Source organism: Manduca sexta, chromosome 24, assembly GCF_014839805.1.
Source record: "Manduca sexta isolate Smith_Timp_Sample1 chromosome 24, JHU_Msex_v1.0, whole genome shotgun sequence".
Lineage (NCBI taxonomy): Eukaryota > Metazoa > Arthropoda > Insecta > Lepidoptera > Sphingidae > Manduca > Manduca sexta.
This window is the reverse complement of record NC_051138.1, coordinates 12683657-12700014: the sequence shown is the minus strand read 5'-3', so window position 1 is coordinate 12700014 and position 16358 is coordinate 12683657. Positions and strand designations below refer to the sequence as shown.

Sequence of the window (16358 nt, the reverse complement as noted above, 5' to 3'; positions counted from 1 at the left end):
ATATGTCACATAAAAACTCATAGCATTAAGGTGGTAGCTCAAGGTCCATTTTCATACATTTTGTTTCGGCTTTAATCTGGGTAACTAAACAAGTATTGGCAAGTAAAGAATTTAAATTCACGTTTAGTTAGTGATTAGTTCTCGCAGTTGAAAGAAAAACGTAAAAATAATTAATAATCATGGATATTTCGGCCTTTAAAATTTAATATGACGAAATTTTAAAGGCAGAAATATCCATGATTATTAATTATTTTTACATTTTTCTTCTCAACTGCGAGAACTAATCACTAACTAAACGTGAATTTAAATTCTTTACTTGCCAATACTTGTTTAGTTACCCAGATTAAAGCCGAAACAAAATGTATGAAAATGGACCTTGAGCTACCACCTTAAGTAATTATTTATTTATTATATAGACACGAACGTCCATATAAACTATTTGTTCAAAATCTGAACTAAAATGGCAACCAAAATATCACTGTCATAATCTATTAATCACTTAAATAACAAATAATTTTACTTATTACACTAATATTTTTTATTCACATCCAAGTTTGCACTTAGACTAGCGTTTTTATTTTATGAGCGCACTCCGAACACAGCCACAAGCATCAATATTAACACCATACTAAAATCAGTTTGAATGGATAACAGTTCAATTCAGTTGAACACAGTGAATGTTCGGAACGCCAAATCTAGTACGAAGTACATATAATATTATATCGATTCCACTGTTATAAAGGATATAAAAAAGGTTTATAATATTCAAATTATTGTATAAAAACACTGGCCACAAAATTATTTTTTTTTATTTCGACGTGTGTCCGAAAAATTAAGTGTCAGTAGTACAATAAATGGCGAAGCAATGTGACTGAAATTTTAGTTAATATTTTGTGTTGTGTGTTTTTTTTTATATTTTTATGTAGTCTTATATTTCGACTCTCTTTATTTTGATTTAGTACGAAATTTTTTGTGTTGGACAACGTTTTTTCGTGCCACGAGTGATACCGTGACTCTGTTCAGATATCGTAAATTTTTCGAGTGTTGTGTGTTGTGAGTAATATTTATTTCTTCATTTCAAAGTAAACTTTATACTATTGTGAGATTTCATAATATACTAGCTTTAGCTTGCAGCTTCGCCCGCGTGAAGGAGTTTTCCGGGGTAAAACTCCCACTATATATTTTCCCGGGATATTAGCCTATAATCTTCCCAGGGTTTGGCCTATCTCCGTACCAAATTTTGATTTCTTATACCGCGTCTTATGTCACGTCCCGTTCCCGTGGGAACGGGATAAAAAGTATCCTATGTCCGTCTCCTGGTTCTAAGCTACCTCTCAACCAATTTTCAGCCAAATCGTTTCATCCGTTCTTGAGTTATAAATAGTGTAACTAACACCATTTTCTTTTATATAATATATAGATATATTAAATCCCAACAGTTCAAATTGGTAGAGTTTTGGGATGAAAATAGGTTACTTACTGGTAATTACAACTAGCCCTTTGAATATCCAATCTAGGCCAATTGTATACACGAGTAAATTCTTTATTCATAACCTTATAATAAAAAACGTACGGAAATAAAATGTTTGTTGCAACGCCTTTAAAGTTCATCTATGAGTAGTTTTTACATTACAAGCTCTAATTTGCCGCTTCATTTCATACAGTTTGCTAAGAATAAAAATATGAAAGTAAAATAAAATACAACCTATATTATTCAAGGTTGATATTGCTTACTATTTTTGAAAGAATTTTCGGAATCGGTTAAATATTTCCAGAGATCAAACATTACAAATATACTCGCAAACTTTATCTATTTATATTAGTGAAGATAATAAAATATTTCTATATAGAACTACGGGGGCAGAACAATTCCGTCTAATGTAAACGAACTGAAATCTATTTGCACCTACTTATTGTACAACTACGATATAGTATTCGGTTTGGAGCTATGTTCATCACCTTTAGTTAGTATTTTAAACTCTATGTTAATGTCTAAGTTATCGTGATCAGTCTTATATTTATACAAAATTGTTTGTTTGTCCATTAATCCTTGTTTCGCACTTATAAGTCCATTAGCGAGGGATAACTACCTCTCATCAGTCAATACCCTATTTAGATGCCATTCTGCTTACAATAGGAAACAACGAAATCACTTCATGATTAAAAAAAATATAATTAATAAAAATGTTAGATACAAATAGTTCGGTGCGATAACCACCCGTATGTTTACGTGTATAAGTCTCATCGGACTTTTAATCGGCTTACCTCTTCGACATAGTAACATCCACTCGAAAAAGCTCCCCCTAAGTATTATTAGTAAATCTCATTTCAAATGAGAAAGATTTAAAATCTAGAAATTATTTGATGAACGGTCCCCGCTAAAGAAGTTTTGTGATAAAATGTTCATGGTTTTAGAATTGTTGAAGTTTTAATGTAATAGTAACGTAAAGAATAGAAAAAGTTTTTATAACTTTAATAAATTGTTTATACTTTTAGAAAATTTGTATATCTATACTCTTTTATTATGATAATAGATGAAACTAAAGGGTTTGCCTGTTTGACCGAGCTGATCTCAGGAACTACAGGTTCAAATTGAAAAAAAATTAACCTTGGATAGCACATTTATCAATAAAGGCTATAGAATATACGACATCAGGGTATTCCCAATAGGAGCGGAGCATAGATGTTAAATGTTTCAAAAACGGGGAAAATTATTCCTTTTGAGAGCTTCCGTTGCGTACGCTACGTAAACGGCCAAAGTTACGCAACAAACATGTATAACGGAATTCATAAAAAGTTCTAAAAAATATATTATAAAACATAACGTAAGCTTGTCTGAACGCGATACAATCAAAAATTGCCGAACGTATTTAGATGAAATTTAGAATGGAGATAGTTTGAGACTCTGGGAAGGACATAGGCTATCTTCTATCTCGGAAAATATTATTGCGTAACTTTTATTCGGAAAACTCTTTTACGCGAGCGAGGCCGCAAGCAAAAACTATTTATTTATATGGATACAATTTTATACTATAAAGTTATTTCGGTAATATCTTGGAAAGGATGCACACATAAAATATATTCTATATTTTTTTTATATATAAAAGTGTTAAGAGAAATATATTTTAAGAAAAATACTTATATATTTATAGATTTATTATACCTAGAAGTGGTCGAGGTAATATCAGTACAAAAGGAGTTATAAATAATTTTATTTAGGTTGACTATTTTAAGACATCTGAGACGGTAAATTAAATAATATTTATACCTTATTACATTTTAGTTTATGAACACAAATTTATTATGAAAATATGCTTGATTCGAAAATAGATTATAAATAAATTAAGTTTTGACATGCTGGCAAAAATGTTAAATCAAAAGTCGTTAAACACTATAAATATAATATTGCAGTTTGTGAATGATCATGCTCATCCAACAAAGACTCGCCAACTTATTTATCACCACAAGGAATGCATGCCTAAGGAATATAGTTAGTATAAGGCATTCGATCCAATGCTCGCTCGGATGATGCTTTACACCCGAGTGTGAAAATACCTATAGAGAATATCTCAGGTATACAGGTTTCCTCACGATGTTTTCCTTCACCGTTAAAGCAAGCGATAATTCACAAAGCATACACACATATTTTTTTAAGAAAAGTCAGAGGTGTGTGCCCTTGGGATTTGAACCTACGGACATTCGTCTCGGCAGTCCGTTCCGCAACCGACTAGGCTATCACTGCTTATTAAACATTGGGCCGTATTACTAGTGAAACCAAAGTAGCCGTTCGACTCACACCCTAAGTGAAGGTAACGATAAAGTTTTTTTGCCGGCAAAAAAATGTTTAAAGAAGAACACCATGAGATGCAGAAACAAATAGAGACAGCAGACGTCTATGCGGCGATAGCCTAGTTGGTTGTGGAACGGAATGCCGAGACGAATGTCCGTAGGTTCAAATCCCAAGGGCACACACTTCTAACGTTTCTAAAAAAAAAAAATATGTGTGTAATCTTTGTGAATTATCGCTTGCTTTAACGGTAAAGGAAAACATCGTGAGGAAACCTGCACACCTGAGAAATTTTCGAGGGTGTGTGAAGTCTACCAACCCGCACTAGGCCAGCGTGGTGGACTAAGGCCTAATCCCTCTCAGTAGTAGAGGAGGCCCGTGCCCAACAGTGGGACAGTATATAATACAGGGCTGATATTATTATACATCTATTAGATTAAACTCAAACATTACAACTTCCACTTCTGCAACACCACTGCGTACAATTTATATCCTTGACACAAACACATCTACCTTTAATCCCTACTGCCGCCCCCATCCTTTTATGCAGTCCGTCTGTATGGAAACAATCGTAGTAATTACTGGCTGAGTGCGGGTGTGTGATAAGAGACGTCAATGAAGCCAGAACTATTCTTTATAATTTACGAGACGACGTACAATCTCCAGAGTTTGCAGATCTAGGGTTGGTTTTGTTCTGAGCTTGGTTTTAGAGGAATTGTAATTGATAAAAAATATGTGCATTTTCATGTCCGAAGTCAAATGAATATTATGTCATCTGATTGTAGTTACCACCGATTACGAAAGGCTAAAGTAGTTGTGAGTACATTATGTAGGGTGTAGGAGGAGCATTGAGAAGGTTACAGGAGATCTTTTTTCGTAGAAATGTTTGGGCAAAGCTGCTAAATTATAGTATAAAATGTTTCAAACATAACACCAAATTTAATCGTCACTAAGCTATATACAGATAAACAGAGTTTTTGAAAATAAGAAAATATGAATAGCTAACTGAGTTCCTCAGAATATTTGGTCATAACGTTCGTAGCAATGACCTCAATACATGCATTCGTTACTCAACAGTTAAATGACATCCAGCATTGCGTAACGTTGACATGAACTCCGGCCGTTCATAAATTCTAACAGATCGCATGACTATCAACGTCGAAGAGACGTGACTGTGTGTGCGGCGGTTTTAATTTAACGCCCGCAATCGCGCCCTAACGAGCGAGATGAGCTGGAAACGCTGACACTAGCGCACGGCAATCATTTTGTGTTGATGGCTGGCTGTCATGAGCGGAGCGGGTGTGAAATTGCTATGAGTTGCTTACAAAGGCGTATCCTCACTAGCAGAGGCCAACTATATTGCAGTAACATCTACTGAATTAGTCGCATATTTGAGAGTCCACCTGGGTAGGTACTGCCGCCATGTCTATTTTTGCCGTCGAGCAGCAGTGTGTAGTCATTGTAGTGTTCCGGTTAGGATGACGATGTAGCCAGTGTAACTACTGGGCATAATAAGACTCAACATCTCATGTCTCAGGACAGCGAGCGCAATGAAATACAAAACAATACTTTGTAATTCAAGTTCTTGGATGGAGTTTCTTGTTTATGGGCGGTCGTATCGTTTGCCATCAGGCGAACGGTAAGCTCGTTTCGTCATTCAAAGCAGTAAGTTATTCTGGTTTTTTAAAAACCTGTATTCATCTGGTTTAATGGAAAACTTTTGTACAATTTCATGCTTAAAGTTCTGTCAGGTTTAACTTTTCCTTGTCTCTCGGTCACTAAATAAATTGTAATCGTAAAAATTTAATTACGTGTAAAATTATCGCCAATTAGACATTAGGTTATGTTTTTAGTGACACTATTGGTTCAAAAATTAATAAAGAATACGTTACAATATTATCAATAACCAATGATCATTTTATATAGATATAAATGATAATGCAGCCAAAAAAATACGTTGAATTGAAAACCTCCTCCTTTTTTTAATTCGGTGAAAAATTAGCGCCTTTTTCATACACCAAGCTTAAGTGCAAAAATCGCTAATGTACCCGCTGCCTCCGTTCAACAAACCGCCAACCGTAAAAGACAGAAATGTACCTCCGTCGACGTATTATCCGAATTCAACTTTTCTCGTTAGTACAGGGGTGAAAACTTCTTAGTCTCGCCGTTTTATTCATTATTTGATTTTCGTTGAGCATCTGTCATCATTTTATGCTTTGAACGTTCGCGCCGGTTAATTGCAGGACCTGCCTGTCTGACAGCTTGACAGATACAAACAGCGAATTAATGGGGGAACATGTGTAGAATAAAGTGTACACAATTACGTCGACAAATGATGGCTGAATAACGAGTTAGCAAGCCGAAATATGTTCATGATATACAAATTTTGGCCTCTGGCTCCGACCGCGTGAAAGAGCTTTTCAGGGATAATAAGAAGTGTATAGCGCTCAGCCATAATGTAGTTCCCTATTAGCGAAAATAAATTTAAAATCGGTTAAGTATTTCTTAAGATTAGCCTATTCAAACAGAGAAACAAACTATTCAGCTTTATATGTGATATCAATAAAATAACATTTTACAATTACGCGACCAAATGCGATGAGATAGGCGAGTCGCTCGCCTGGTAATGAGCGTTACCTTCCTTGTTCTTCATAATTAGCAACAGGATGTCTACTGTCGAACATAGGTCTAAATATGACCACATACATAACCAGTAGCATGCACCTGTGATATGCAAGTCATACATACATAACATCACGCATTTATCCCCGAAGGGGTGTGCAGAGGCGCAACTAGGGCACCCACTTTTCGCCAAGTATGTTCCGTCCCATGATGTGATAGGGGGCGAGCCTATCGCCATATCGGGCACAAATTCCAGACTCCGGGCTGATACTAAGCAGAAAAAACCCAAATATCATTTTGCCCGACCCGGGATTCGAACCCAGGACCTCAGAGCGCTATTGTACCGGAAATGCAATACAACTACGCCATCGAGGCAGTCATAGATAGGCAAGTCACTGTAAGATATTGTTGGTGGTACAATATATTTTATATCCACTCGGACAGCGACCACACCAGGTGTTAAAACCCATCATAGTGGTCCACGTATGTCGTGTACCGGGATCAGACTGTGTATATACGGTTCCAAAAGGCTGGCATAATTGTTACGACTGCCGAGGAGAAATCATCTCTCGTCAGTCGACTACCCTTTGGACTCATCACTAGTTACCATTGGGTGCAGTTGAGTCACTTTGCCGCGCACGCCCAAAACAAATAAATGAGATTGGGTAAATTATTATCATATACCAATTTTACCTTTGATAGAAACGTGGATTTTAATTCTAAATATAATTTCTACTATTCCAGGTCTTCTAAAATCGGCAAGCTGGCGCACATATGTAAGTAGTTTCTGTTTTTCCAATCTAACATTATTATCATTGTGTACTCCATATACCTATATAACTTATTATATTTGGGTTGGGTAAATCATACTCTATTAAAATAGCACAGATTTGAGAAATCTTAGGTTATAATCAGTGAAAAATAATTTAATAAACACCAAAGAATACAAAAACATTATATTGTTTATAATTTTTACACTTGTATAACAACCATACTAACTATATCTAATTTTATTTTTATTTTACAATCTTTAAATATAAATGTAATACATGCGGACAAAATGCTGTAGGCATTCTTTCCCACTCATTAATGTAGAATTAATTATCATGTTTCCTAGTACATAAAATATGTGACAACATTTATTGATATCATAATCACATTGATATCAAAGTCACCCGACTTTAAAACACTACCTTAAAATGTTAAATTGAGATTATAAATTCGAATCTCGAGGACACAGGCTTACGACTTGGGCCCGAGCTCTCAACGGAATGTTGATTTGTGCGTTTAGGTTCCGTGGGTAGGTGTTAAGGGCTTTTAACTTAATTCATAATTTTAACCTTAGTCGTCTGTAACTGTTAATTTCTATCGCATAGTTTTATAGGCATTGTGTCGCTCGACGGTAGAGGTATTTTGTACTATACAAAGCACGTAAAGTTTTGGTCCTGCGCTTGATCTCTTTACGGTTAAGTTGGATTGGCGTCTGACTGGACTATGAGAGTGAAGGAACAAAAAGTGCACCGTATTGCGCACACACTTGTGCACGATAATATACCCTACGTACCTGGCTGATCTCCGTTGAGATTGGCCGCCATTTGTTCGTTAATATCTTCATCTACGATAGGTTCTCCTCTATCACATCAAGAATTGCATACACTCGGGGAAAAATGGGTGCATTAGTTGCGCCTCTGCCTACCACTCCGGCTATAAATGGCATTAGTATATGTGTACATACCTCACCAGCTCTCATCAATGCGGGGCCCACCAAACAATGTTTTTTTCAAGTACGTTGTAGAAAATTTGAGGCCATTAAACTCATGCTCAATTTGAATTGGGAATGATTTAATCTCGGGCGGTGTTGTAAATACCCCACGAAAAGTGTTAGCCGACCTGAAAATTTATTCCAAGAACTCACGTTGCACTGTATTAGGAAATTCACTTTTGCTCGTTGGCCATGATTCCTGTGTCTCTTGATTTACACACATAAGGTCTGCTAGACCATGTATGCTACTGCTGGATATACTTGTAAATTTAATTCCAAAATTCTTTATTAATCTCACATAGAAAACAATTTTGGAATAAATTTTACAATAAAAACTAAAATAACTTTAATTAATTCGACAGCTAGGCACGCGCTAACACGACGTAAAGTTCAAATTTACTCAAACAAAACAAGCTGAATTTATTTTAAACACTCAAATTAAAGGACAACGTGACCTTTACGGTACACAAACGAATTGTATCGTGTATACGTTTCAAGTGTTCTCACATAGCTAATGAAAATAAAAACGATACAGTGTATTTGTTAGCCTGTCTAGACGACTATTGGATCTAATTAAATAAATTGCTCTCTATATTCTTTGAAATTGTGAGACGTGTTTTTGGTCTTTTTCTAAATAAAAAGTATTTAGAAAACACATTATCCTACGCGGTTGTTAGAAAGTTGATTTTCTTTAATTAATTGGATGTATCATTATGTTTTAACCCGCTACCGCTAGTACTAAAATATTTATCCAATCATGTTTTTTTTATACATTGAGCAAATATATAACAACGTTCAACAAACATTCTCTAAAGTATTATGAAATTAATATTATAGTTTTAGCAATTTTACAATTTTTAACTAAAAAAATAACAATTACTTCACACTTATTAATTTCTATTTATTTATTTTATTTACTTATAAACATGCAATATCTTGTCACACAACTATTACGGACAACCGAACGCTTCGAGAGCTGATGGACGACTGACTGAGCGATTCGATGAGCAGCCCTTTTATAGCAAAAAGTTGATAATCTTATGGATACTCGTGACAAATATTTTTTATTGTAACAATAGTATATAGTATATATAATACGTATGTATTACTTGTATAAACAAAATTTTATTGCAAACGTTAGGTTCAAGTTTGACCATGTTATTTTGCTACCCTAAAATTATTGGCGTCAAATACTACTTTACTTAATAGAGGCTGCCATTACTAATTTATAAATAACACGATACAGACTGTACGAAAATATTGATCGACCGTATCGGACACAAGTAAAAGTAATTCAACAAGAAAGCGAGGTCATACCTACACAACTTAAGAGCGTCTCAAACTAATTTATAAAACATAATACCTGCAGCCCTCGGATATTAAATTTGAATACTATTTTGCATAAAGTTGTGAAAAACGGAGCCACCTGTACATAAGCGGCGATTACGCACCTTCGTTCGATATCAAACCGCGTCGCATTTGAAGATTTCGCGATTCGCACGAATGAAAAAAAACTTTCACGCGAGATAAGAAAAAGTCGAAATTTTGTTATTTTAAGCCTCTTACATTCTTAACACGGGCGAACGCCAAAAATATACTTTTTTCTTTGGCGCAAATGTAATTTGAACGCTAACTTTTCACTTAGCCCCGTCGCGCACTCTACAGATGCCCGTACAAGTTCAGCTTATGAAGTTTTTTGGAATTGGTCCAAATAAACTGGTACATGGGGCTATGTACTCCCATCGCGATGGTATTTCATAAAAACATTTCCAACAACGCCTTGCTGTTTCTAATTTACGAGCGGAGAGGCATTCTTTAAAATGTTAATATTTTTTAATAAAGCAAGCGGTAATGTCTCGCATTTGTCGTTTTTTATGGACGCTTTGAGTTTAAATTGTATCATAAATATAAAATTATGCAGTGGTAGTGAAGGGCTGGTGGGAGAGAGAAGGAAAATACAGTGTTTTACGGTTCTTTATTGAAACATTTTTTTATTCGTTAACTTGTCAACGCGTTTATTAACTCTCATTCGGATCCGAATACTCGTTTGTTCGTTCGTTTCCTTTCGTTCACTTTGAGGGGCTGATATTCATTAAGAAAAGCACGAGGACTACAAACGTGTCTTTGATTACGTCACTGATTATTTAATACACATTTTTTTATTTGCATTTGGCGTAGCTCTTTTAGTGGAAAATCATGCTCTTTGTGAAGTTAGAATTGTTCGAATTATTATTAATAAACTCCATCACATAGTTTTCCGCTGGACTAGAAACAAAAGCAACACAAGATTAATTGGCACAAAGACTCTTTGTGTAAATTGGTAATTTTTTGCTGTATTATTTCCAAAATATGTGAATTTAGATAAAAATATTATCTTCATAAATAATGCACCGGTTTCTCAAAAAAGATTTCTAGTAGACACAGCTTTTTTAATAACTCCTCTTACTGCCTCATTGTGTCCACTTTGGCTAGTCATAATGTCAGGGCAAAAAGGAATCGACATTAACGCGAATGCATTTGAATCCAATCCTATAAAGATTAACTGCATATTATGGATGATACCACGACGGATTTACAGCGATGATGCGTTTCATCCACATTTTATGCATATGAATGCAGCTCAGAAATTGCTAATATTGGATGGATTTGGATTGGATGACAGCTAGTGTATTTTTATGGTTGCAAATTGCAAAGGTATCTGGTGCCATTATTCTTATTACCTATAGTTGTGGGCAATCTTTTCGCTCGGATAGCGACCACCGTACACAAGGTGCTAAAACCCGGCACAGCGAGCCACGTAAGTGTCTCGCGTTCCGAGATCAGACTGTGTATATCCAACCAACAGGCCGGCACAATTGTATCGACTGTCGAGGGGTAATAATCTCTAGTCTGTCGACATTCTATTGGACCGCACTCCACATACCATCAGGTGCAATGGGATTACATTGCCGTGCAAAAAAAAAACCTACATGTTCTTCACATTCAGATGGAATATAAAAGAGCCAACGTATCTGAACAAATACGAACTGGGCCCTTATTCTGTATGATAGTGTAAACGCGTAACGCGGCCGTGTTATGTTATCTTCGAGAAATGTGCGTGGAATGGTATTCTGTAAGCCAAATTTCTATAGTCTTAAACATGATGCGTTGTGTTACGTGCTTGTTACACACTGTTCAAATAACGTGCGGGATAGAGAATAAGGCCCCTGCAGAAATTAAAACGGCTAGTATTCTTCATTAGCGCATAGTACGATAACGATTCGATTTGAATAATTTGGAATGTTCAGATTGTATGTACTAATGGTGAATATTTATTTCTTAAAATATCATTGCTTGCGAGCACTAAATGATCTCTTAAACATAAGAACGACAAGCAAAGGATATGAAGTGTAGTGTATACTAACCGAGTCTTTGTTCGGATTCATGTAATAATTATGAGTTACAACTTAATTATTGTTTGACCGATAGATATAACTTACCTTCAACCGATAACTATGAAAGCTTGATAATTCTAACACGGATTCCTTTGTAAGTAAAAAAACACTAAAAGAGTTTTGGAATTTCATTAGCCTATAAGGAATTTATTCTATATTAAATTGAAAACTCGTAACACGGCCGCGTTATGTTATCATCGTGAAATTACCGTGGAATGGTATTATGTGTGCCTATATCTATTGTCTTAAACGCGATGAGGTGCGTTACGTGTTTGTTATGCACTGGCAACATAACCTGTAGTATAGAGAATAAGGCTCCTGAAACTCGAACCGGGCTCGTGGCTAGTTTAAAATTATCCCGCCCTCACATCCACCAACGCAAGTCCTGTAAGCTAAGATTGACAGTGGTAAGTATTTTATGACAACAGGCAGTGTAACTAGGCGAATCTCGGGGAGCACTAACTTTTGTTTAATAAACAATTCAATGGATTTGATCTACTGAAGGAATGAACCAATCAGAAAATAGATTTTTGACATGCTTACAACTAACTTATTTACGAGGTTTAACTTAGGGATCGGATTGTAGACTAAGATTCTGATCTTAAGATTGGGATCGTTTATTGTAAACGGCCGTGAGTAGTCTTTATTCGCAATTTATATAAATAAAAGGTCAGAGAAGCAGAAGAAGAAGAGAAGTACAGAGAGGAGTTACAAACATATATTCCACTCATTTCCAGATAGAGTTGATGCCTATAATACAAAAATACGTTCAGAATTCAAATTTATAAAATAATATAATAAAAACATTCAAGGGTTGGTTTCCGTTGGAATTACTATGTAGGTTAATGCAAAGTATGTACACTGTAGGATACACACTTCGTTCAAAGTAAGTTAATATTCAAATAGAGAATTCCAATAGTAACTTCGAGCAGCAATAACGACATGGATGTTCCATCAAACACAAAACACGCTCACAAACAAATCGCAACATCATGCAGACAAATTTCTTTGTTTCAAAAGTCAAGCGCAAAACACGCTCGCGGACAATCACATTGGAAATGTGAAAAAACAACTTAAGTTCGCCACCAGTTCATTTTGTTCCAAGCCCCAGGGTCTCGCTCGGAATGCTTTGGCGTCCACGTTTGATACTTATTTACAAGGCGGGAAAAGTAAATTACTTTCCAGCAACGGATTGATTGTTGCCTGCAATCCCTCGAGATTGTGATTGCAAGCTGCTATTTTATTGGGAGTTGCCGCCTTCGTGCTTTTGCTACAAAACGCCGTGTACATTTTAAGTTTTAATGCTATAGTATTGTCTGTTTTGTTTAATTTCATGTAGTGGTCGTAAATAATATTTATTTGGTGTTTAAAAATTTATCCATGTTAATATTATAAATATGAAAATGAATATTCAACCGTCCTGTGGTATTACTTTTTCGTTTTAATGGCTGCAGGTTCACAAATAAAATAGATGATGAGTTGTATAAAAACTGCGCAGCATTTAAAAGTCCATTTAAACAAATTGGCAAGTCGCTTTTACAGAAGCCGTAAATAACGTATTAAAAGAACAACTACAAACTTCCCAGTTTTCAATTGGACTTTGCCCATTACCCCATAAACAAGGGTACCTTCGTTCATTACTCGAAGAAGCCCCACCAGGCTCGTCGGAGGGAAGCCCCTCAGATGCGTTGCTACGTAACCCTTTGCTCGGATTGAGAGGACGCTGGAGGGTACACGTTGGTACTTGACTATCGTAACCGGTTGATTATTTAGCTCATTTTAAATCGAGTGTAATAACAATAAAATTAAATCATGGTCAAGCAGTTTTAAGAAATCAAATTTGTTTGTTGATTAGGATTTGGTTGTGTGTACGTCAGGTAATTTGAATATTTCTGTTCAGAATGATTTCGTTACATATGGAACTCGCGTTTTAAATTGATACGCTCGGTGGTTAAGTCGTTTGTGTTTTTTTTTAGTTCTGATATACGAAGCTTTGTCGTATGCTGAGTTTATTTCGAAAAATATTTAAATACGAAACACATTTATAATGTGACGAAGTTACATTATAAAATGTAACTTACTTATTAATTTATTATGCTTACGTGAATGTAAGATGTCAAAATAAAAGTAGATTTCGGGTTTTATCGCGATTTTTGCATTTTAATTTTCTCCTGACGTGTCGAAGACTATGTAGCCTTTACGGTCACGGGGTGGACTGAGTTATAGGTCGCTTGAAAATTCAAAGTTATGTATTGCAATTTTACAACTGTACTATTTTTTTTTTATATAAAATACACGATAAAATTCTAAACCTATTTTGATGCACTTACTTAATTACAGTCAACTTTAACTATCCATTATTAAGCAAGAGGAACTTATCGTCAAAGTAATGTAATAAACCCTAACAACGTTGCATATCACGGTCCCAGACTGCCGCTAATAGTCACCGGAAATATAATAAAGCCTCATGTAACGTGGAGGCCGAACCTCACAACTCTGGCCAGACCATTCACAAGGCTTGTATATCCATCGCTACGACTATCTGGGCAGTCGCCTCGATTAAATTAAGGTAAAATTTCACTCAGACCTCGTTTCAAAATTACTTTATAATTAATCTTTCTTTTGAAAGGAATATAATTAATTCCTACTTAATTATAATTTACCGAAAAAGGTACTCTGAAAGGAATTTTTGAAAATGATTGTTTTCGACAATATCACTACACTAAAGTCTAGTTACATTTTTTTTTTATTTCTTTGAATGACCTGACGAGCTTGGCGTTCACCTAATGGTAAGCGATACGACCGCCCATAAACAGTCGAAACACCATCCAATTACCTTGAAATACAAAGTATTGTTTGGTATTCCACAGCGTTCGTCATTCTGAGACGTGAGATGTTAAGTCTCATTATATCCAGTAGTTACACTGGCTACAATGTCCTTCAAAACGGAACACAACAGTGACTAGACACTGCTGCTTAGCGGTAGTAATAAACATTGCGGTGGTACCTACATAGGCGGACTCTCACATATGAGAGACCTACCACCAGTACATCAAGTTATTATAAACACTTTACCGTGTCACGATCAAAAAGTGATTCATTTCATCCTGATAGCTTTTTTGATATTGAAATGAAACACAATTACAACGTCAATACGATTAGCAAATTGTTTGAAGTTTATTATCAAATGCCGAACGAGCCATCAATTTCAATAAAATGTTGAACGAGACAAAAAAAAATGTAATCAATCATATGGCACGCCATTTTGGCTCGACGAGGGTGGCTAGGCGTTGTGGTGCTTCATATAAAGTGGTGTGTAGACTATGTGGGTAATATACTTAGCTCTTATAATTTAAGCATTTTTTTAAACAAAATTTTTGGGTGAAGAAATGAACGCCATAATCTAATCATAAGTGTTACAACTGCCTTATAAATATTAGGTATTAATGCTACACACAGCTTTGAAAAGGAAGTCCATGGTGTTACGCTCATCAATTTGAAACACAGTGTTGTTGGTGATAGGGTATATTTTATATCCGCCCGCATAGCGACCACCGTACAAGATGTAAAAGTCCGCCACAGTGACCCACGTAATGAGTCGCCTTCCGGGATCGGATTGTGTATATCCGGTTTCAACAGGCCGGCATAATTGTATCAACTGTCGAGGGGTAATCATTTCTCGTAAGTCGACATATTGGATTATTATTATTGGACCCCAATCCGCTTAACATCGTGCAGTGCATTGGAGTAACTTTGACGGTCTTTAAAAAAATTCAAAATGCTCAATAATTACTGGGTATGAAGAATATATATTTTTTTTAATTGTCCGGTTATTACACTGGCAACAATATTCTTAAATACTACAGTGCTTGAATATTGTAATTAACTGGCGAAAAAAATACCTTCAAAATTATGCATTCGCACTTTCCTTATTATTCGATAATTACCCTCTTATCGCCTGTATTACTGGAATGAGGAATGATTAAAACAAATTAATTATCAGGTTCGAAAAAACGGGAATGGTAGATTTAGCTCAATCTAAACATCATGGAGTTGAACTATGGGCGAGTTGTAGAGCAGACGAAAGAGTCTATTTAAATGTTTTTTTTATTCCGAGTAAAATACTATGTTTCTTAAACTATTTATTTTTTTATAAACAGTGAGATAATATCACTATTCTGTGATTAGACATTCGCGCTCAATCATCTGCACGCAGCTTTATGTTGTTTGTATTAAAGGGTTGTTCGAAATTAAACTTTGCTCCCGATAAAGTAAACTGTAAAATTATATTCTGTCCACAAAACGAATGAATTACACAATCCACGAACTATAAAAAAAAAAATTATGTAGTTAAATCTATAAGAGGCGACGTCTCAAAGGTAATTCTCGGATATTTTCCAGTATTTTACAGGAATAATTAATTAATTTAATATTCCATTGAATAATTCCATTAGCCAATTTTCTTACCTTATTACATTGAATTTAAAAGAGCTTTTGTGTTGCTCGTTCATTTTTATGGTTTCAAGGCAATTTGAGACTAATTTTGAGGCTATTACGTTACCTCTTATAGTAAAACAAAATGATTGGACAATTTATTTGGGTTCTGATGCAAGAATTCTATGGAGAATGGTCGTGTTTTTTTTTTATTATTTTATCAGGTCAGAAGTCACAGACTATTCTTTGTTATGCTTTGGTAAGGTCTTTGATTTTTTATTATAATACAACACTGAAGAGTTTGTTTGTTTGTTTGAAC

General features: G+C 35.3%; 1 protein-coding gene across 4 annotated transcripts in view; it reads left to right on the top strand.

Annotated features, from left to right (window-relative positions):
* Positions 1–16358, top strand: part of LOC115444119 (CUGBP Elav-like family member 1) — a 465041-nt gene that overhangs the window by 23328 nt on the left and 425355 nt on the right. For 2 of the 4 annotated variants that reach the window (XM_037442234.1, XM_037442235.1), the window contains exons 1-2: positions 855–1053; positions 7154–7185. The gene's annotated coding sequence lies outside the window, so the exon portion shown is untranslated. Of the gene's footprint in view, positions 1–854; positions 1054–7153; positions 7186–16358 lie in introns of those variants that run through there. The other 2 variants (XM_037442236.1, XM_037442239.1) reach the window with 1 other exon arrangement.